The sequence below is a fragment of the Zalophus californianus genome, chromosome 1 (assembly GCF_009762305.2).
Source record: "Zalophus californianus isolate mZalCal1 chromosome 1, mZalCal1.pri.v2, whole genome shotgun sequence".
NCBI classification, from domain to species: domain Eukaryota; kingdom Metazoa; phylum Chordata; class Mammalia; order Carnivora; family Otariidae; genus Zalophus; species Zalophus californianus.
Genome location: NC_045595.1, coordinates 171733479 through 171757444, shown reverse-complemented (window position 1 = coordinate 171757444; position 23966 = coordinate 171733479). Strand labels below are relative to the sequence as shown.

General features: G+C 31.3%; 1 protein-coding gene and 1 non-coding gene across 10 annotated transcripts in view; both read left to right on the top strand.

Annotated features, from left to right (window-relative positions):
* Nucleotides 1–23966, top strand: part of EPHA6 (EPH receptor A6) — an 828987-nt gene that overhangs the window by 113603 nt on the left and 691418 nt on the right. The gene's annotated exons all lie outside the window — the stretch shown is intronic.
* LOC113919138 lies at nt 17532–17720 on the top strand. Its single transcript, XR_003518865.1, has one exon. It is a non-coding gene; the product is annotated as a U2 spliceosomal RNA (small nuclear RNA).

The window sequence follows — 23966 nt, the reverse complement described above, 5'->3', positions numbered from 1 at the left end:
GTGTTAAGAAACAAAAACCTTTAGATAGGTAATTCAATCAAATAATTTTTGTGTTAGTATTTAAACATTAAATATGGGTACTGTGGATTGAATCTGAAAGTTTATAAAATTATGGGCACATTAAGTCATCAGGTTTTAAAAAAACTACAGAACTGTGAAGAAATAAGATATGTCTTCTTTAAAGGAAAATAAGGGGAAAAGAAATAAAAGTAAGCCATAGTAGCTACCAATTATATTTTAATGTAAGGAAAATGTCACATATATTCAAGTACGTGTTTCTTTATATTGCTTTACAATTGAGCATTTGCAAATAATGAATCATTGAACACTACATCAAAAACTAATGATGTAATGTATGGTGATTAACATAACAATAAAAAATTAAAAAAACTAATGACTATATGTTGGCTAATTGAATCTAAAGAAAAAAATTCTATTAAGAAAACAGAAAAATTGGGCATTCCTTTATTTGTGTGTTTTAATTATTTACATTTTAGTGTTAATAAGAAGCTTTTTTTTTGTAAGTGGTACTTAGTAATTTAGGCAAATACAATGTATATATACCTGAAGAAAACCGTTTTTCCTTAATGAAAGCTATGGAATTACTGACAATGTATAGGAATGGGTAAATTATTATTGTTTGGCTAGAATGGGAAGTCATGAGGGGAATAAATTCCACCTACTATGTACCTAATACTTTACATTTATTTTGAAATTAATTCTCACAAAAATTCTTTCATTAATTGCTATTCTCGTTTTATAGATAAGGAAACTAAAGCTTATAAAGTATAAGAAAATTTTTTTTTCTAAAGATTTTATTTATTTATTAGAGATAGAGAGCGAGAGAGAGCACGAGAAGGGCGAGAGCACAAGCGGGTGTGCGGGGTGGGAGTGAGGAGAGCACAGAGCATGAGCCAGCCTGGGGATAGGCAGACTCCCTGCTGAGCAGGGAGCCCAACCCTGGGATCATGACCTGATCCGAAGGCAGACACTTAATCGACTGAGCCACCCAGGCACCCCAGTGTAAGAAAATGTCTTACATAATACCAGCATTTTTTTTTTCAGGGAGTCAAGATTTAAATAAAAATATGTCTCACTCTAATCCATGTTCTTCCCTTTACACTATTAATAGCCCTCCCACATGATGTTGATTATGGTAACAATTGCAGCAGCAGTAGTAATAATACTAGTAATAGCATACATTTACTGGACTTACTGTGTTCCAGACATGTCCCCAGCACATTGTATATATTAATTGCATTTAATTTGAAAAAGAAATCTATGAGGAGCGCCTGGGTGGCTCAGTCTGTTGAGCTTCCAACTCTTGATTTCAGCTCAGGTAATGATCTCAAGGTTGTGAAATCAAACCTCGTGTTGGGCTCTGCACTCAGGAGGCAGTCTGCTTGAGATTCTCTCTTTCCCTCTGCCCCTCCACCTCCATGCATACTTGTGCTCTCTCTCTCTCTAAAATAAATGAATAAATCTTTAAAAGAAAAAAGGACTCTATGAAATTTGTACTGTTTTGTCCTAGTTTTACAGGTGAGAAGAAGTAATTAGGAAATAGGAGAAACCACCGTTGTATGGATATGTGTAGGTTTATGTGATCCTAGAAATGCAGGTAGTGAAATGCAGGCCTTTAAAATTAAAATTTTATAAACTTTGTATTTCAATGTGGTTTTAAATATATGTCATCCTTTTAATAATTTATGGTTTAAAAATGCTGATAATTGAGTCCTTGAGAAGGTTATAAAGTATACAAGTCCTAAGGAAAAAGAGAAATGCAGAGTAGACCTATTCATATTTGTGGCTGGGTAAAAGAATGATATGGGTATATTTGAACTTCTTAGTATCAGGGTTGCCTAAAAGACACAATTAAATTTGCTTTTTGATTTAAGAGTTTGAGAACAGAACTTTAGGGAATCAGTCCACATTGGTTGTCTGTAAACAGGTGTCTAACTGGAGATAGAAATGGTGATATTGATCTCTGTAAAGGTGAAAGAAATAAAAGCATAATTAATAATTCTCTTAATTGAAGTGCAGGGAGTAGTTGAAATCCTCTTGTAGGCTTTTCTTTGTATCATCTTTACCACATTTGGTAATAGTAGCATGGTACTATTATTGGCATTACTTAGTAGGTTAATAAATATCCTTCTGTACTGAGAGAAAAAATATATGGAGTAGTCTTCAAGGGACTACAGAAAAAAAACAATGAACTGCAGTGTGGAATGGTAGAAATTAAGTTGGGTCTAACATGGCAGAATGCATAAAAGACTGTCTTTTGATTAAAAGACTTATTACTACCTGAGGAGACAATTATTATTATCAGTCTCCAGAATCAGGGGGTCAATGAATTCAAAATATTGGGCAGTCAGAAGATGTTAAGAATACCCCCTATTGCAAAGACCCAATAACTCAATAAAATTTGCAAAATGAGAAATCAGTATGTTTTATTAATTAACTTGTGTAACCTCATACTTAGTAATCTTCAAAAGTGTGGAAGATTTAGTATTTGTGAATATCTACAGTACCATTAATTCTTCAATTTTATAATTACAGCTAAAGAATTATTTCCAGTAGGACTCCTTTGATTCTCTCCTATGTGGTATCTTTCAAAGTTTTTTGCCATAGACAGTATAATTTTTACATTGCAATCCATTATTTTAGAAAGTCATAAAAATACTTATTCTTACTACTTTCTATTTTACTTTTTCTAGTCTCTCCTCCTACCCCTCCCCTGTCTCTATCTCACGTCCATCTTTTCTTTTTTTTTTTCCCCATCTTCGTAGTCATGGCCCACTAAATTATTTTGATGACCCAGTCATGATTGAGATTTGCAGTGCATAGAGATTGGAGCACAAAAAATATTATGAGTTATAGATAATTATTACTAAATTTGCATATATGCTAGAGGTTCAAATAGGTTTAAGAGAAAAACAACAAATGTATTCTTTTCCAAATGGTTAAAATTGCATTTTAAATTTAAATATTAAATATTTATAGTCTAATGTTATTAAAACATGAAAAGTATCCTTTTAGTTAATTACCTTTAAGATTTCAAAAGTTGTGCTATGATATAACACAACTATATCATATATAGTTATCTATAAAATGGATACTATATAAAGTATATATATATATATTTAACAGATAGTTAACATATAATGATTAGTTAATATATAAAAGTATTGCCTGATGGCTAAAATTTCTATATAATGGATAGTTAATATAACTATAACAGATCGTTAATATATAAAAGCATTGCCTGATGGCTAAATTTTCTTTGCCCATTCAGTAATGGAAGGCAAAGTGCAAGACAGCAAAGAGATATGAGTAGGAAATGTATGAGTTTATACTTTGGGACCTTACTTTATAAGGCCTTTTGAAATTGTGTTTTAATAGTATTTTAAATAATTTGTATTTGGATTTAGTGTTCATTTAGTAAAAATAAATAAGCATTTCACATTACAAACATGGATTGAAGTGTGTATAAAACATAAAGGAAAATGTCACCTAATTTAAAAAAATTAGGTGTCAGATGCTTGGGGTCTATTTATGGATTCTAGAAATAAGTCAGTCAAAACACGTTCTAGGAACTCTTTTGAAAGAGATTTTGAAACAGTATTTTGTACAGGTTTCCAATAAGAAGGTTAATGTTTGAACTTATAAAGCAAATGACCAGAATCCTACCATGAGATGTCTTACCAGAATGTTTATGACTGTAAAACTTTTAAATTACTTCTTATTCTATCACTGAAACTATGGTATTTTATGCAGTGTGTGGCAGGAAATGTGGAAAGCTAGTTAACTACTTTGAAACCTTAAAAAAATAATTGAATGTTTTATAGAGTTACATGTAAATTGTCTTGATTTTATGAAATGGTGCTTTCAGAAAAAAATAACATTTTTAGAGATAGTTTAATTCAATCTATTATATAGTCTTTATTCAAATTATATAGAAAGTTACCTAATAATATTCCTTTTTTTAATTTTTTTTATTAACATGCAATGTATTATTTGTTTCAGGAGTATAGGTCTGTGATTCATCAGTCTTATACAATTCACAGCACTCACCATAGCACATAGCCTCCCCAATGTCTATCACCCAGCCACCCCATCCCTCCCACCCCTCTCCACTCCAGCAACCCTCAGTTTGTTTCCTGAGATTAAGAGTCTTTGTCTCCCTCTCTCGTTTCATCTTGTTTCATTTTTCCCTACCTTCAGTAATATTTCTTATTTATTTTTTTTAATGTTTAGATTCTAGCTTATATGTGAGGGTGACCAAAAGCAATTGTAGTGATTTGAAAGCATAGTATATTACATTAGATTTGTTATTTTATTTCACATTCTTATATACTTAAGTTTCTGACTAATAAATTTCTATCGGGGAAGAGAAGTTTTTTCATTTATAATACTACATAATGAATTTAAAGTGTTCTTGAATTACTTTTTTAAATAAATCAAATATACAAATAAGGAAATATTACTTTAATATCTATGTCAAATTTCTTAATATCAGCTGGGAAATTTTATAGTTGACATAAAACAAAATCTAAGTTATCCCTCTTCATTCTACTACATTATTCATAAATAAGATATGGGCAACAATAAAATATGGCCATTTTTAAATAACTATGTATTTGAAAAAATGTTTATTCTTTGCAGGGTTTAAGGATGTGTTTTAATTTTAGCATTAATATCAACAGTAAATGATTAGATAATACATTAGAATACTACTGTGCAAACCAGAGGAAATATGAAGTATGAATTTTAAAATTAGAGAATCTTTTGGGAATGACAAATCTCATAGGTTCAGGCTTGAGAACAAGGATTAAATTTACACATCTATACATAAAATGCATAATAAAAGAAGATATAGAAAGAATTCAATTAAAGTTTGTGGCAGGATAATAGATTCCATAAAAATTCATAAAAGTACATTAATATTATCTACAAAGGAATGTTATGTTGTCTCTTGCTTAAAAAATGATTCATTTAGGCACTTCATTTAATTTAGCTTTAGGGAATTTTTTATATTTATGTCTATTTCAATAAGAGAAACTATCTTTTTTCAGTCTACCAAGGCAGGGTTTTTAATTGACTGTAATAACTTTTAGGTATTGGATACTATTTAAAGTTTCATAGATGTAAAAGCCTATGCCTTTGGCCAAAGTAGAAATGTGTGTCCATCTCTAATAATACTTTTCTTAATATTTCTTCATTTGACAAATCACTTTGCTACAAGCTCTTTGTGTTAATAAGTATATTGTGGATTTTTTTTCCTTTATTTTCCGTTCTGTGTTGTCTTAGTATTACACTACTTTATAGAAGAAGAAAAGGAGTGCATACAAATCGTAGTATGTCTCTGAGTCTAATTCTGTAATTTGTAAAGCTCTCCTTTGGTAATTACCCACTTATTTGGTTTAAATACCCATTAAAAAATAAATTTTTAACTAGTGCTATATGTAACAGCTAAAACCATAAAGCTTCTAGGAAACAAAAACAAGAGAATACATGACCTAGAAGTAGGCAAAGATTTCTTAAAGACTACTCAAAATACTTGCATTATAAATTAAGTTAAGGAGACAAGGGAAAAGGCAACAGAAGTTGATTTTATCTTTTGCTTCTCATCATAATAAATGGTTGGTGGAAGAAAATACTAAAAAAAAAATTGCCAGAATAGTTGTATGTTACATAAATTTTCTTTATCGATAAGTGACATGTTTTCCTATGACAAAAGATGTTTAAACTTAAACTTTAAATTAAAATCAAATTGGTGGACAAAGTGATTAAGTGATGGAAAAATGCACAGGATTTAAGGGTATAATTTTCATCTATCATAAATTCAAAAGATTCCCTTTCATTTTACTACAGTATAGAGAAAGTAGAAGAAAATATTAAACAAAATGAAAACGTGCTTCCATTTATTCATTCATTCAATTCACAGTATATTTAGTGAATGTTTATTTAATGCCAAAGACCTGCTCTTCAGGAGTTTTTAAGTTTCTTTTGATTAAGTTATATTTACAAAGACAAACCAGTAAACACATTTCCATTTAGATAAACTATCCTTGTGTTGATATGTAGACATTTCTTTTGCAATTTAATTATTCCAGAGACCTTTGAGGAAGACTTCCTGTATGGTTTCTTTATGATTGTGTGTGTATATGCTTTATTATATTTTAGAATGCTTATAAATTTAGTATGTATATAAATTTTAAAATATAAAAAATGCATATATTTGTGCTTTCAGGAAGACTTCCCATTTTAAAAAAATAAAAATAGTTCCATAAAATGGCTTCAACTTAAATAAAATTTCTTGTTGTCTGTTATGGAAACTTAAATAGTTAAAACTTAAATTGTAGAATAAAAATAATTTTTTCAGTTTTGAGTAGAATTTGAAAAGCTAATTTTTGTAAGCTTTAAGAGAAAGTTTTACTTAATTCAAGATTTAATGGATTATAATAAAGGAAATTAACTTTAGCCATCTTTTATCCAGAATTCTTTAAGACAATCATCTATATAAGAAAAAGAATTCTGATACAGATATCCAACAACACTGCAATTTGTTTAGATTAATTATGTTTTACTTTAAGGTTAAGGATTATCCATATAGCTTTATCTAGAAAAACAAAAATACACATAGTAAAAACTCACTGGTGACAGTGTTATATGTTGTAATTTTCTTTGTGATTAGCACTACAATGAGAATGTTACTCTGTAAAAGTGATTACAATTATGTGATATTTGAAAATCAGTAAGCACTTATTTTTCTTTCCCAGATCATACATAAATAGAATGTATTAGTTAACTACATAAATCATTTTACATGCTTACTTTTTGTATTTTATTTTTTAAGTACATATATGTTTGGTTAAATTTTTTAAACTTCAAAGGTATCCAGAAGAATTGAATGTATCATTTCTAAAACCATATATTTTTATGATTATTATTTTTCCCTTACTGTAAAATATTCATGATTTTAATGAACTGCACTGGCTATTCTCTCAATGCCTTCATAAAGCTCTCAGGATAACTAAAGAACTAAAAATTTACAGAGATGATTTTGAAATTTATTGAAAAGTCATAACTGTTAATGCACTGTGTGTATATTTGTGATAACACAGAAATCAGGTTAATGGAGTTTCTGTTGGTCAAGATTATGAAAATTTAAGCATGAAAAAGAATAATGACTGAAGTTGATTGAAACATATTAAGTATATTAAAATCCATCAGTCTACCTTGATGTGAGAGAGAAAACAAAAAAAAGTCGTATTATTTGATAACTATTTCACCAAATCCTTACTCTGAAAATATGCAACTAAAGAAAAGAGTTAAGCATTTATGCTCATTTTCTTGTAACAGCTCTATTTCTGAGTAATCAAATAGTCTCAGTTCATGAGGGACAGGTTTTCATTACAGAAAAATGCCTCCAACTAAATAAAGAAGGAAGGATAGTATTAGAAAAACCACCATTTTTAAAAACTTAATGGAATATTTAATTCAGCACATAATGTCAAAAGATATCAAAATCACTATGTGAAATATTTAGGGTAACAAATTGTTCAGATTAAAAAAACAGAGTCACAGTTAATTGCAAGATGTAGACCTGTGTTATGTCAGGAAATTTGAAAATAGACTATATTTGTAGATAACATTAAAGTATCAATGTTAGTTTTATTAAGTACAATAATGGCATGATGGTTATGTAGGAAAATATATCTTTAAAAGAGGCTGGCTAAAGTATTTATAATTTAAATGGTATGCCTGAAATTTTCAAAAAAATTGAAATGATAAAAAATGCTATCTGTAATTAAATCTAAGTGATGTACCTCATCCAACTTTATATCCTCCTGTATCTTTTGTATTTGGGGGAAAATTTTCCAAATAAAATATTTTAATAACTACTATAGAGTGTACATTAATTATCTAGCCTACCTTTTGCATTTTATTACTTTATGAAAGGTCTATAAAAAGAAAACCTTTTTCCTAGTATTTAACATATTTCACATTACTTAAACCACATGAATTAGAAATAATGAAAAAATGATGAATGTTTAATAGGATTAATCTGCTGTATTTAGAAGGAAATTAAATTGCCTTAGTATATCTTCCTTTACTAATGATATATTTAATTATTGGATCTCCAAGTTTCAAAAGTTGCAGACCTTCTTTTGTTATTCATCTATTATTAAATTTCTTTAGCTAAAGACATCAAAAACCCTCATTTAAATATTTTTATACTTTTAGAATCCACACTTTGCCACAGACAGATATCTAGATAGCAAATAGTACAGCTTCTTAGGATTCCACTAGCTCTACTTCAGTTTTTAAATTTCTTCAATTGAAATTATTTATGTTATAATATAATTTGCTTGTAATTCTACAGTTTCATTAGCACCTTGCAAAAAGATGGAAAACAGGGAAGATTCAGGATCAAGACACAGATCATTATGGCAGTACAAGTGTTTTTAGGACATGGAAGTTTGGAAGAGAAGAATTTAGTGTGAAATTATAGGGATACAGAGTTTATGACTATAAATTTTAAATTGAAATTGGAGGAAAGTTAAATATGTGAAACAACTAATTGTGGATTGAGGAGTCAGACAAAGAAGGAAGTATAGATATTTGTTTCTATTTTGGGGTATCATAAATAATACTGTGATAATCATCTTGTTATACAAAAGGAAATGACCAGACGACAGTTGTCATTCTTTTTTTTTTTTTTTTTTTAGAGCGAGACAGAGAGAGAGCAGGGAGGGGCGAGGGAGAAAGAAAATTCCAAGCAGGCTCTATGCTAGGCATAGGCGTGGAGCCTGATGCAGGGCTCTGCTTACCAAAGCTAGTAATTAAAAAAAAAAATAGTGTGAAACCCTGCTGTAACATTTCTTCAATAATGCAAATATGGATATTCCACATTTGAAAATGATTCCCATTTATACAGTTATCTCACCCTTGTCATTCTATAAACTTGCCAGTGATACAACCCAACATTTTACTTGGTTGGTTTTTTGGAACTTAACATATAGCATTAATATTGAGTTTTATTTTATAAGCCAATTTAATAGGCTAAAGATATTTTGGTCCACAAATTTTTGCATGCTATTTGGTCATTGGAATTGATCATTGATATTTCTTTTTTTGTAAATTGTCTGATCATAACTTTTACTACCTTTCAGAACTTCTCCATGGTCCTTACTTTTTTAGATGTTTCCCATGTGTGTCTTTGAACTTTAGTACTTCATACAGTTTTAATGATTATTAGCTAAATATTTCATTCTATGAGCAGATTCCGTATCTTCGTCATACTCTGCCACATCAAGAAGAAAATGATTATCTACAACCAATTCTGAAAGAATAGTAACATAATGCCAACAATGATATAAAAATTTTATTTATAAAGTGTTCAGAAAGAGAAAAAAACAGAAGTTGCCTCAATAACATCACTTGGTCAATTATAATATTCGAGTTTTCAAGAAGTACTTTAAGGTTATAATTTTTAATTCAGTGCCCTACACTTTTAAGTAACTCAAACCTCTAATATTTTCTAGATTTTTTTATTGAAGTTTAACTGACATGCAGTATTATATTAATTTTAGGTGTACAATATAGTGATATATTTTTTAATATCACAGAATGATCCCCATGGTAAGTCTAATTACCATCCATCACCATACAAAGTTACTACAATATTATTGACTATATTCCCTGTGCTGTATATTACTTCCTCATGACTTATTTTGTAACTGGAGGTTTGTACCTCTTCATTCTACCTACCTGTTTTGCCTACTCCCTAGCACTTCCCCACTCTGGTACCAGTAATTTGGTTCCTGTATCTATGAGTCTGTTTCTGTTTTGTTTTGTTTTTTAGATTCCACATATAAGTGAGCTCCTATGATAGTGGTCTTTCTCTGACTTATTTTGCTTAGCATTATGCTCTCTCCATCCATTAATGTTGTTGCAAATGGCAAAATTTCATTCCTATTTATGGCTGAGTAATATTCCATTGTAAATATACACTACATCTTCTTTGTCCATTCATCCATCAATGGACACTTAGGTTAACCTTTTTCTATATTTTGGCTATTGTCAATAATCCTGCAGTAAACATAGGAGTGCATGCATCTCTTCAAATTAGTATTTTAGTTTTCTTCAGATAAATACCCAGAGGTGGAATTGCTAGATTATATGGTAGTTCTATTTTTAATTTTTTGAGTGACCTCCATATTGTTTTCCATAGTGACTGCACTAACTTACATTGCCATGCATGGTGTACAAGGGTTCCCTTTTCTCCACATTATTGCCAGCATTGTTATTTTTTGTCTTTTTGATGATGACTGATTTGACAGGGGTGAGGTGATATCTCACTGTGGATTTGATTTGCTTTTCTCTGATGATTAGTGATGTTGAGCTTCTTTTCATGTGTCTGTTGGCCATCTGCATGTTTTCTTTGGAAAAATATGTATTCAAGTCCTCTGCGCATTTTTTAATCGGCTTATTTGTTTTTTGGTTTTTGTTTTTCTGGTGCTGAATTGTATAAGTTCTTTATATATTTTATATATTTTAACCTGTTATTGTATAAGTTCTTTATATATTTTAAACTCTTATTGGATATAAGATTTGTAGATATCTTCTCCCATTCAGTAGGTTGCTTTTTCATTTTGTTGATGGTTTCTTTTGCTGTGCAAAGCTTTTTAGTTTGATATAATCCCATTTGTTTATTTTAGCTTTTGTTATCCTTGCCTGAGGAGATAGGTCCACAAAAATATTGCTAAGGCTGATGTCAAAGAACTTCCTGCCTATATTTTCTTCAGGGAGTTTTATGGTTTCAGATCTTACACTCAAGTCTTTAATCCATTTTGTATATTTTCCAGAATTTAATGTTCTTGTTAATTCAGTAACAAGCTACTCTTCCAACAAGTTTAATACTTTTGTAACCATTTATAAAATGATTTGTGTATTCGTTTTCAGTTTGGATTCCTAGCAAACAAATGATGCCTATAATTAAAATCTCCCAAATTCATAATTAAAAAAAAGAAACAATTGTTTTACTTTATCCTGCTTGGAGTTTGCTAAGCTTCCTGAACCTGTGGGTTTCTTTGTGATGAAACTTAAAAAAAATTTTGTCATAATTTTTTCAAATATTTCTGCTTCAATCTCTCTGTCCTCTCTGTCTGGGACTCCAAAAACATATATGCAGGATGTCTTCATACTGGCTCTCAGGTTATTGAGATTGTAGTCCCTTTTCTTCTTTTCAATCTTTCTTTCCTCTGTGTACTTTAGTGTGGATTATTTATATTAACAGGCATTTCACTGATTCTTTTTCTATTTTGTCCAATATGTTTTTAATCTCAGCTAATGGATTTTTTATTTCAGATATTGCATTTGTTCAATTCCAGTATTTCTTAGTTGCTGTCTGGTTAGTGTGTTTATTTCAATTGACAGATTTTTCTCTTGATACTGGGCCTCATTCCCTTCTTTTTTCACATGTTTAATAAGTCTTCTTGCACACTGGACATTATGGATGACATATTTTAGAGCCTCTGGATATTGCAAATTTCTTCTGAAGACTTTTGAATTTTCTTCCAGCAGGCAATTTAAATGACTCACAGATCCCCTTGTTTTTTTAGAGGCTTGGTTTTCGGCTTTGTTAGGGCTATTTCAGTCTTTTAATGGTTTTGCACTTAGTTGTAGAGATAGTCCTTTAGTCTGCCTACAAGGAGAGCCAGGATATTTACAGTCTGAATTTGTCGAGACTTAACTGTGAACTCACCTCCCTTGGGGTGAACAGCTACTAAAATCTCTACTAAGCTCTTTCAAGACTTTCTGTTGTTTTCTTCTGGGCTGCTTTTAGTCTTGCTTGGAACAAGGGCATTTAGAGTGGTGTCTATGGGCAGCTTTTGGACTCCTCCTTCTTTGACTCTCCACAGTCACACTCCCAGCCCTAATTTCCAGCTGCTCTGAAAGCCAGAAGTCCAAGTTCTGATTCTTCCATAGGGGTTCAGTACCTGCAGCTTTCTACTTGAGCTCTTTCTATCCCCTTCCAACCACTCCACCCCCTATAACAGAGATGGAGGATGCCCTCAGTATAGATGGGGTGTCTCAAATCTGATGCAGTGCCAGTGTAATACTGTTCTTTCAAGGATTTCATCTTCTTTAGTCTCTACCTCCCTTAAGTCTCTTCCACTTCTCTCCCCAAAGTTTATTTTTATTTTTATTTTATTTTATTTTATTTAAGCTAGGCTACCTGTATCAAAGGCTGAAAATAACCCCTTGTAATTTTTTCAAGTCTTTCCAACCACCTCGTATCTTAAAACCATGTACCTGTGAAATTTTATTTATCTTTTAAAATTTGTTTTGTGACCCTTACGAGGCTTATTTTTGAGGTCCCCTTCCCCCTTCTTGCCATCCTGTCATAGCTTCATGTTATTTTTACCTTCTGCCAATATTATATATAGATATTCATATATATGTGTGTATATATATATATATATATGTATCTTTGATTTCTTCTTTTCTGGACAGTTTTGGGTATCTTTAATATCATCCTATACAAGCAAACAAAATTTAATCTTAGAACATTTTTTGCTTTATTTTTAGGCCAGGAAAGCAGTTCACCAGGAGTTCACTGGAGTTGCCATTCTAGGATGGTATATTTAGAGTAGAAGATTCCAGGGTCCCAGGGATACTGCTGCACCCTATCAGCAGTACCCTAATGGGGACAAAAGATGGGGATGGATTAATGACCTTTCATACCTTAGACTTAAGGACCTAATGATATGTACACCTGAAAGCATCTCAAAGCCAGCAAGTACTTCTATATTCTCTTGCCCCTACCCATTACTAAACTTAGAACCTGTCCATTGAGTTAGATTTGGAAATTTACTGAGGGACTCCCAGTATTTACAATGGCAACTCAACGGAAAACTTTGCAGTTTTTCTACCATAAGTCTCTCCCATTGCCACAAATTTTATTTTTCTCTTCAGACCAATATTATCTAAAGTGTAGACTGGAGAGAAATGTCCCATGACATGTTTCACCAAAAATGGAAGCATATAGCATACCATTCCTGGTAGGTATTCCTAAGTTAAAATAACATTTTAAAGAGTAAAATATTTTTGATTATAAAAATAATCCAACACAAGCTGCACACAACATTTAAATTTGATTCTCAGGCTTCCCAAAATTTGTTTCACCAAGGTATTGTTTTGTTATTTTGTATGAGTTTTCTCATTTGTACCTGCTGCTATGCAAAATTACTTTGTGTGTCTTTATTAAATTCAAGTTGGGGGTGCCTGGGTGGCTCAGATGGTTAAGTGTCTTCCTTTGGCTCAGGTCATGATCTCAGGGTCCTGGGATTGAGCCCCGCATCAGGCTCCCAGCTTAGTGGAGAGCCTGCTTCTCCCTCTCCCTCTGCTTCTCCTGCTTGTTCACTTTCTCTCTCTCTCTCTCTCTCAAATGAATAAATAAAATCTTTAAAAATATAAAATAAAAAAATTAATAAATAAATTGAGGTTGGCCTTAGTCCATGTAAACTTACCAGTTGTCTTCTATTTATTCTTTATTGCTCTGTAACCTAATTAGATACTCACAGGAAACTTAAAAACCCTTTATTTAATAACTGAATAATTGTATTAATCTTTGTTTATCCTATAATGAAGTTTGTAATTAATGGTGTTCATGAGCTTGCTACCATTGTTTTTGCTTTATCTGCTTACTCATCTTAATACTTTGAGGATCCATATACTTAGAAAATTTCACCTTTTTTCCTTTAAACTGCAGTTCATACTCTGTCTCTTATAAGGTACTGCCTTACATCTTCCAAACAATTTGATATTTAATATTTAAAATTTAGCTAATATCAACTAGTGTGTGTGTGTGTGTGTGTGTGTGTGATGTCTATCTAATTATTTGATATAATAATTTTCCAGGGAGACAAAAGGAATTTGCCATTTTTCTCCTTTTATAGCACCTGTGGCTTGTGAACCCTGTATTTCATTACTAAATTATGGAAAATGAAGTTTTAACTAGTTTCACCCCTATAATATGCCTAGTTTATTTGTTATACCTTTGAAAATGTTTCTCTTAGGCTGTTCTTTTGTTCAGCAGCAAACTTTTCCCTGGTTCCTTTTTTTTCTTTCATAGTTTGCTCTTTTCAATTTTGAATTCTGCTTGCTTATGTAAAGTGACAACCTGTTGGCAAGAAATTTGTGCAAATTAAACTGATTTTACAATTATTGTATGTTTTCACTTTGATAACTTCATATTTAAAAGATATATTTAATACTGAATACTTTATGAACACTTGGGAACTCTGATGAACTCTTATTTTTGTAGCTATCTTGTAAGGATTTTATTTGCTTATGTTACAGCTGATCTGGAAGAAATGCACCATCTATTTTGTAGGGTTTGATTTTGTAGGGTTTGGGTCACAGCAAGCTGTCTCTGAGCACACTTTTCAGTTTCACAGGTTTTCTTATTCATAATCAGGTGTTCTGATCGTTCATGATTTTCTTGAAATTCCTGCAATATCTACTGGTGAATATTGTCATTTTTAGAAATTTCTGTCATTAAATCGTAGGTTTTTTCCCCCCACATTATACTCTTCATGAGTTTTTCTATCAAAATATGAAATGTATTTTCCAATTTTAATGAGTTTTCTTTTCCACAGGGAGAAAATAAATTTTCACATATTTAAGCCACAGAGACAGTTGTTTGTAAATAGAATACCTTTCTCTATTTTGATTTTTAACTTTTTTTTTAATGTTATGTTAGTCACCATACAGTACATCATTAGTTTTTGATGTAGTGTTCCATGATTAAATTTAAGTCGCAGAGGTCAGATTAATTTCTATCAGATTTTCCTTCCTTGAGCTTTGGATTTTATTTTTGTATTTAGAGTTTATTCTTAAAGATCATTTCTAATTTTATTTTGCCATCGTTATTAAAGAAATTATATTAACATATTTGTTTTTTATCATAATTGTAAATTATCATTTGTTTTTTAGAATCAATTTTAACTGTTGTTTTGAAATAACCAAATACAGATTTCTAAAAAATCTGACAAAATATATCAAGCGGAAATAGACATTTCTACTGATTTTGTGTTTCATTAAGCAAATTACATGTTATGCAACTATAATTTCACTGTATGTATGTGTCATAATCATATGGCAGGTGGGTATAAGAATATTTGTAAAAATTAATTTGTAGTATTTACATTATTTTACAATGCTTTCAAGTATCAGTGAGGTTTAGATAAAGTTATAAACTTAAGAGTGGGCAATTGGGAAGGCAAATGACATTGAAATAAGTGTTAACAAATTAAGGACCATAAAACAATCAGATAATTCAACTGTATTTTTCCTAAAGTACTATCTATCTTAAATATGAAAACATGGGATAGGAAAAAAAAGTCCATTAAATATGATGACTTTAAATACTATCTTTGCTCCTAGCACATAAAAGTTTCTCCACTACTTGTTTTTTTTTTTTAATATTCTAGCACCATAAAAAATGGTGGTACTGTTTATTATTTATATCCACTTTCAGTTGTACTACAGAAATTCAAATATTGGCTCTCTAATATCCATCCAAGCCTTGTAAAGTTTAATCCAGTAACATTGAGTATTTATATTAATGATTACTGTTTTAGCAACCTCTCTTCTTTTAAATATTTATTACTACATTCATTTTCACTAAACTAGAAGATAATGCATAATCAACATTTTTATGGATTTTAGAAAACAACTATAACTAAATCACCGATAGTTTTACTACATGTCAGGTAGTAAATACTGGGGAAGAATCAAATCAAAATATATTTCTCATGTTTGTAACTAATTACGCTGATCATTTCAACAAATTAAAGATTATATATATCTGCCAACATGCAGTATTGTCTTTTTCATTCAAGATTAGAAATGTAATTAGTGATATTTTCATTTTTGGTAAACACAAATATATAACTATTTCATATATATGTGACATATATATCTTAAACTATTATATTAGTACACATGGAAATAATTCTTATTTATACTTATTAAACAATGCATTTCATTTTTCTGGACTGTATAAGAGCATATAATATTTAAATATTTTTAAAAACCTAGCTTATAAAGAGAGCATATCAAAAGACATATTGTCCTAAAGCATCATATTTCATTTTGTATAAAGGATACCATCCTAAATAGTTCAGTTTTCCTTAGAAAGCGTTTTTATGTTTGTGTAGTTCTAAGTATGCTTCTGATCTGACTCACACAAGCGTATGTTCAAATATAGCCTGATTTGAATTAATGCAGTGTAATTATATTTTTTTTCAAGATTTTATTTATTTGAGATGGAGCAATAGAGAGTGAGCACAAGGGGGCAGGGGCAGAGGCAGAGGGAGAAGCTGACTCCCCGCTAGGCAGGGAGCCCGAAATGGGACTCGATCCCAGGACCCTGAGATCATGACCTGAGCTGAAGGCAGAGGCTTACCCGACTAAGCCACCCAGGCGCCCCTGTAATTATATTTTTCTTGAGGATATTGTTAATTTTACATGGGAGGACTCATTAGTGAAAATGAATACGTATGTCATACCATTTAACACCTTCACCATGCAAAGTTGCTAAAACAGTATGGAAAAAACCTCCTAAGGAAAATTTGATATAGCTTTCCTATGCTTTTCCAGACCTATTTTCAACACTGCTAAAAGGGGGGAAAATTCGAGAAGGCACTGAAGAGACCACCTCACCAGACCCTGATGTTACTTCTCCTCTGGATGTACATGCTGCAGCTCCATAGGAGCCAGGTTGGAAAAGTTTCTAGGAAAACAACATATTCCTTAATAACATATATTTTTAAGTAGAAAGATTTTTTTCTATGGCAGTTTGTCTTTTTAGGCCCCAGAATTAAGTACATGAAAAAGTCTGTACTTTTAGTTTGAACTTACCATTTATTTCTTGTTATTTAAAAAATATATCAGTGACAAACATCTGGCTTCTCAAAAATATTTTTGAAATATGGTTTTAAAGCATGCAAAATTAGCTAATTAAAAACATGGTTCTATTTTATATATACTATAAAAATATCAAGCTGTTATTAATTCATTATACTAGAGTTTGAGGTTAAATGATTATAAAAATGTATATCAAATTTTTCAAGCACTTCTATATATACTACATAAATGGCAGTAGGTAGTTTCTATATGCTCTTTTCTCTATACCTCAAGCTCTATATTTATTATTGCTCTTGATTCCAAGTGAAAGTTTAAAAGATAATTAAATATTCATATAATGTTGTTAATTCTCTATACCTGGGAGGACTATGGAGAGATAGGAGAGTGAGGTAGCAAAACGACCTTAAAAGGGCATTTTTTAAAGACTAATCTCAAAACCTAAATTTCAGATTTTGTATATTTTGAAATATAATGAGTCTCCACTCAGATTATTGAAATGCATTGCAATAAAGATGGATGATAGTAATTCCATGACTAGAGATTGCACATTGTAATTGTAACTGATGTATTTTTTTTTTAAAACATAGTCAATCGCTTCTTGGCCTTTTGGCTAAATCAAATGTAGTATCTGTTCTTATCAGCTTAATATCTTATATTCCTCTATCCGAAGATAATATGTAAATGGATTTTTGGAGCAGGGAGGTGGAATATTGGCTTGCTGCATCCACTCCCTTCCATCGACCTGGTATTGCGGTACTTCCAGGAATGGTGCACCTCTGCACCACACACACATAAGGCACAGTCAAGACTTTTAAAAGATATAGTCACTTAGAAGTAATCAAAAGATATGTAAATGAAGAATGTAAAACATAATTCAACTATGGGAACATAAATGAAGTTAATTTTTAAGTAAAAGATATAAGAAAAGCAATAGTTATACCACTGACAGTTTAATTCTGAAATGATAAGTGCACAAAAAGAGGAATTATCTTTGCATGTGTATAAGAGCTAATGTTATAATAGTGTATATCTACATGTCTGCTCAATCCAAACGTGACACTTCTAAAGTTTAAGACATCTTTCTAATTGTTTATTGTTCTCTCGCCAACTTTTTCACAGAAAAATCTATACTTGGTTTATAGTCTTTATAATATTTGCCTTGTATTACAATTATTATTTCAGGGAAGTGTGCTTTGTTGTTCTTATTCTTCTTTTCTTAGTATTCAGTTGTAAACTCCTTGGTAGAAGTGATTGTATCTCAATATATCATTGTTTCTGTCTCCTATGAGGTTTGATAAATTGATTTTAAAATATTAATTACACAGGAAGTTTGTTGATAGAACTAAATGTACAAAGTCAGACACTTAAAAAAAAAACTTGGTGGGGCACCTGGGTGGATCAATCGGTTAAGTTGTCTGACTTGATTTTGGCTCAGGTCATGATTTCAGGGGTTGTGAGATCGAGCCCCACGTTGTGCTCCACACTGGGCTGGTGAGGAACCTGCTTAAGATTCTCTCTCTCCCTCTCCTCTTTCCTCTCTTCCCTCTCTAAAACAAAAACAAACAAACAGAAAATCTTGGCAAAAAGATATGCTTTATAGATAAAATAGGCTATTGGTTCCTAACACTTTGTATTTATTAATTTCAGAAGCATTTATAAATCCATCTGCCTGGAAACTGTAAAGCAACTTTGGCGTATGAGGCTATCTTTTCTTAATGGCCTAACACATTACTAATTTGGACAGACTAGAATAGTGGTCCAAATCCTATTTTAAAAAATTCTAACTTTTTCATGTTGCATTGAGTAAAGACTCAATGAGAATGAACTGATTAGTTATCAGTCTAAATAAAATAAGCAATAATAAACATAACCCTAAAGTAAAGAATAGCATGGGGTCCTTTATTTTTTATAAATGAGAGCACTGCTGACAAATTTAGCTGCTCTAAGTTCTGTACAGTATGGATCACCAAAACTGAAAAGAGACAGGCAACAAATGTTAAGATAAAAATGGACCAAGAACAAAATTTTCTGAGAGATTGAGATAGGGAAAAAATAACGTCATTAAATCCTGTTAATAAATAATTTTAATTGAAGTGGTAAACATATTTTTTTTCAGTCAAGAAGAAAGGGTCATAAATACATCAGATTTAGGAGTTCATAGTGACAGGTGAAGTTGAGCAATAGCTCTATAAATAACTGCTCCCAATAAATGAAGCAAATCTCTGGAGGGACTGTGAGAAAGGATTATAGTCCTTTAAAAAGGATCTGGGGAGTAAGAGATAATTTAGTTCAAACCTCTCATTTTTGTCTCATCGTAGAGACTGTATATCTTTATGTGAAGTATAGATATATGTGTGTCTCTATATATACGCACATATGTATGCATACATACATCATATTAAAGTTGTAGAGGAAAGATGAGCTAGCAGCCTATATTTTCCTGGGGAATAAACTATAAAAATTAACTATTAAATGAAAATAAAGGAGATAACAAAAGTGAATTTAACATTTTGGAAATTATCACTGAAATGTAAGAAAGGTGAATTATGCAATTCATGATACATGTTCTCTAATATTAATAGTATTAATCTAATGCATCATCAATTGTATTATATACATCAGCATATAAATATGCTGCCATATGTTCATCCCCCTTTAGGTACTACACGTTTCTCTAAAAAAATTTCCTTGAAAAATTATCTATATGTTGTCTTCATTACTTCTCCATGCAAGGGCTGTTTGTATTCCCCATCTTTTCTCACAAAGTCATTCCGCTTTTGTCCAACTGTTCTGCCAAAACAACCCAACTCAAGATCATATGCTCACATTGTCAAATTTAGAAGTCAATTTTCAGGCTTCATCTTATTTGAATTATCAATAGCATTAATCATATATATTAGCTACCTCTTTTTTGAAACAATTCTCTCAGTTGGTTTCCATAACAGCACTCTATTTTGGTTCTTTTCTTATCTTTTCTATTTTCTTGGTTGATTTCTCATCCAAGGATCGGTAATTTGATTCTCATATTGCCATTTACTCTCCATGTAGTTTTATTCAGCCTCAAGATTTCATATTAACTGAATCCTGAATATATGTTCTAACCTAGATTTCTCCTCTGAGCTCATACTTGTACATCCAGAAGTGTACTTGGTCACCTAACCACTCTCTAAATCAGTTTCTTTATTAGTAAGATTTGGTTAATAATAATTAATGACCTCATGGGATTGTTTTGAGAATTAAATGAGATATTTAATGAAGTGTGCATATAACATGCTAAATAGTATTATCTGTGAGTGCAGTATATGACATTAAACCTCTATAATTTATAGGGATTGCAAGAGAATGATACAGGGTTAAATAGGTAACAATTTTAATGACTTAAAAGCATAAAAGGAAGGAAAGAGGAATGAAGAGAATTTACTCCTGAAATTTTTTACTTAATGCAAATATAATTTTATTTTTTAAAATGTTTTATTTATTTATTCATGAGAGTCAGAGAGAGAGAGAGACAGAGGCAGAGGAAGAGGAAGAGGGAGAAGCAGGCTCCTCGCCTAGCAGGGAGCCTCATGCGGGACTCAGTCCCAGGACCCTGGGATCATGACCTGAGCCAAAGGCAGACGCTTAACCATCTGAGCCACCCAGGCGCCCCACAAATACAATTTTAAATTGTATTTTTTTCCTTTCTCTCCCCGCTTATTTAAATATCAGTGTTTTCAGTGCTTTCTCTTCCATTTTTCCTCTACTGTTTAAACTTATTCCCCCCTGCGACATCTCATCTGTGGCTGTCATAATCATAGAAGGCTAAATATTAATCAAAATATTTTCTATAGTCCTGAACTTTTATCTGAGCCCCAGCACCATAATCCATATTGAATACTAGAAATTCAAGTCTTAATATTAAATGCTTTATGTCCACAAACTTAACAGTCTTAACACTACACTTTTTGTGTCCTTCACTTTCTAAAATAATGTCCTTTTCATTCAATGTCTTCTAACTTAATGAAGTTCTATCTAGGCCAACTTCTGTTTTAAAGCCTTCAATGACTTGCATTGTCTGAAGTTGCTCTATTTAACGGGCTCTGTAAGTTCTTGGAAACCTGGTGTGCACCTGAATTTCCAGCTTCGTATTCTTTCTTTCCAACAGCGTTATGTTCCAACGACAATTTCCATCTTAGAGCCCTGTGGGAATAATTTATAATCTGTTTCTCTCTACCTACTAGAGATTCTCTTATTTTCTAGTTCTTGGTCTGGGCTAAAACTGTTCATTCCCCAATTCACATACTGATACCATGCCTGGTCTGTGAAGCCTAGGACCTCTTAGGCAAGAGTTAATCACTGTTGACCCTAGGCTCCCATAGCATCTTGTGCAGAATGGTGGTATAACCCTTATTGCCCTTGCTGTTCTGAGGTGTACTGACTTGTGGCTCTCTCCCTTATGAACTTGAAATTCTGTGAAGTCAAGGACTGTGTCTTTTTCTCAGCTGGTAATGTACTAATTCATGAACAAATAACTTTAGTAACTGGATTTTTAAAATTGAAAAAACTGAACAATGGAAATTAAACAGAAACAACTGATCATTTGTAAGAGAATCTTTTGAAGACACATTTACTCCTTAATAACTAATTATTTGTCTACTCTCAAGCCTTCTGATTCTATGACAGATTTTTAAGTATTATTTTACTGTATATGTCCAAGTTGAACTTTATTCACTTTTCATTACTTTACTTTTTTAAAGATTTATGAGAGAGAGCACAAGCAGGGAGCTGAGGGAGAGGGAGACCAGTAGAATCCCTGCTGAGTGGGGAGCCCGACATGGGGCTTGTTCCCAGGATGCTAAGATCATAACCTAAGCTGATAAAAAGAGTCCGATGCTTAACCAACTGAGCCACCTGGGCGCCCCACTTTTCATTACTTTATATATGTATATTTCTGTACACATCACAATTGCCATCCTCCGTTGTGATATATCTTCTTTACCAATATCTATAATTTCTACCTAGTTCTTCAGCATTAAACATTGAAATATTGTCCACTAGAATTAGTGATTTAAGAGAGATGGTATTTACTAATTACAATTTTCTTATAATTTAGCCTATGTTTATTTATTTTTTCTTTTTTATTATTCTTTGGTTATAAAGTATATTTTAGTTTTGACTTCTTGGCTTTTCTTTTTATTTAGTTAAGATCTGATATTCAGTGTTGGCAGTGACATTATAATAGTGAAAAATAACTCATTTCTTATTCATTAATTGCTTCACTGTTTCAAATCCCATTTTCAAGAAAAAATAATAAATGTTCTGGTAGAAGGCACATTTTCTTTAGCATCACCAATATTTGCCTTACAACCAGATGCTGGTTCCATACCATCTACTTTTGTATCCTGCATTACTTTTTACCTATCATTTAATTTAAATTCTTGTTCTAATATACTTTATCTATTTGTGGTGTAAAAAAATTGAAATATGCCTTCTTTAGTTTCATTATCTTTTAATGAAGAGGAACTTACTTGATAAAGCAATAGTATTTACAAAGTACTCATTACTAACTACTCAGTTTGTAATACCTCCTAGTAAAAAGGTAAATAATTTTTAGCTGAAAGAATTTAGGTATTTAAGAGACAATCCCTGCCTATGATGTAATAGATTATGAACTCAATAGATCAGCATCATCATTATCATAACTCTGTTTTACATTGTATCTCAAAGTTTATCAATATCTTAATTTATGGAGGTATAACATCCTCATATCAACCCTGTGAAGTCATATTTTTTTTCTTTATTGTATAGATATAGAATTTGAAGATTAAATAAGATTAAGTAATTAAATTTATTCAAATCACTGTGTTAAAGTCATGGGTTAAAATCACATCTTTTGATTGAAATTTCTAAGTTATAAACTCTTTCCTTTATTTACAAACACAGAAAACTGTGTGCTGAGTACATTATAAATGCAAACTTGGTTTCATAGTCCATAGATTTATGGTAATTTAGAAAAAGAAGAGATCTCTATGACTTGGGGTAGTCATGAAAAAGTAGCATGGTCTCTGGTGAGGAAGGAAGACTGGAATTAAAGAGTTGATTTACTGTTTCTCAGCAATCTAGGTAACTGTAGTTTATGTGGTTTGAGCTCAAGGTAGAAAAGGTTGGTAGCCCTAATTCTCGCAACCACAGTTCTTGGAAAACTTAATCTTTTTTTATTACCCAAGCTGATTGAGTACTTGTCCCATTCTTCCGTGCTATACCAGGAAGAGACTCATCGCTTAGCTTCCCCTCATACCCCCATCCAGACAAGAAGGGAGCTAGTTATGGTTGGAACCTTGTGTTGAATGGCCTGATAAGCACCACTGAGCACAGTGACACACACATAATAGATACATTTTTTTAAACTTACTTTCTATTTAGTATCAGGGTCAATATTTGAATTCAGGATTTTCTGTATCTTCCATAGCCTATATTTTTCACCATACCATGTAACTTAGGTTTGCCATACTTTGTTGTATGCCAACCAAATACTTAATTTTTTTAATGAGAAATTGCATTTGGAAACTCAGTTTAGTATTTATATCTTTGAAAAATAAAGTACAAGAGTTACATTTTAAATGTTTTAATCACTATCTATTGAAAAGTTGATTAGTAAATTGTTTAGTATTTATGTTATTGAAAATTACAAGTGAATTATCAGAGCTATAGTCACCTCTAATTTAAAGACTCATGTTATCATCTCTCCTTTCTTTAACTATAGAAGCAATTTTAAAATTGTTTTTTTAACGTATTTACAACTTTATTTTACAATGCAGTATTTCATAAAGTGGCTGTATTAATTTACTTTTTACCAACAATGGATAAGAGTTCCTGTTACTTCACATTTTTATACATAGCTTTATATCTTCACATCACATATAATAATAATTAATTTTAGACTAGTTAACTTTTACCAGGCCAGTGGATGTAAAAAAATAATTTCAGGGTGTTTTTAATTTGTATTTCCTGTTCATTTATGAGAGTGAGTTTGTTTTCGTATTTAT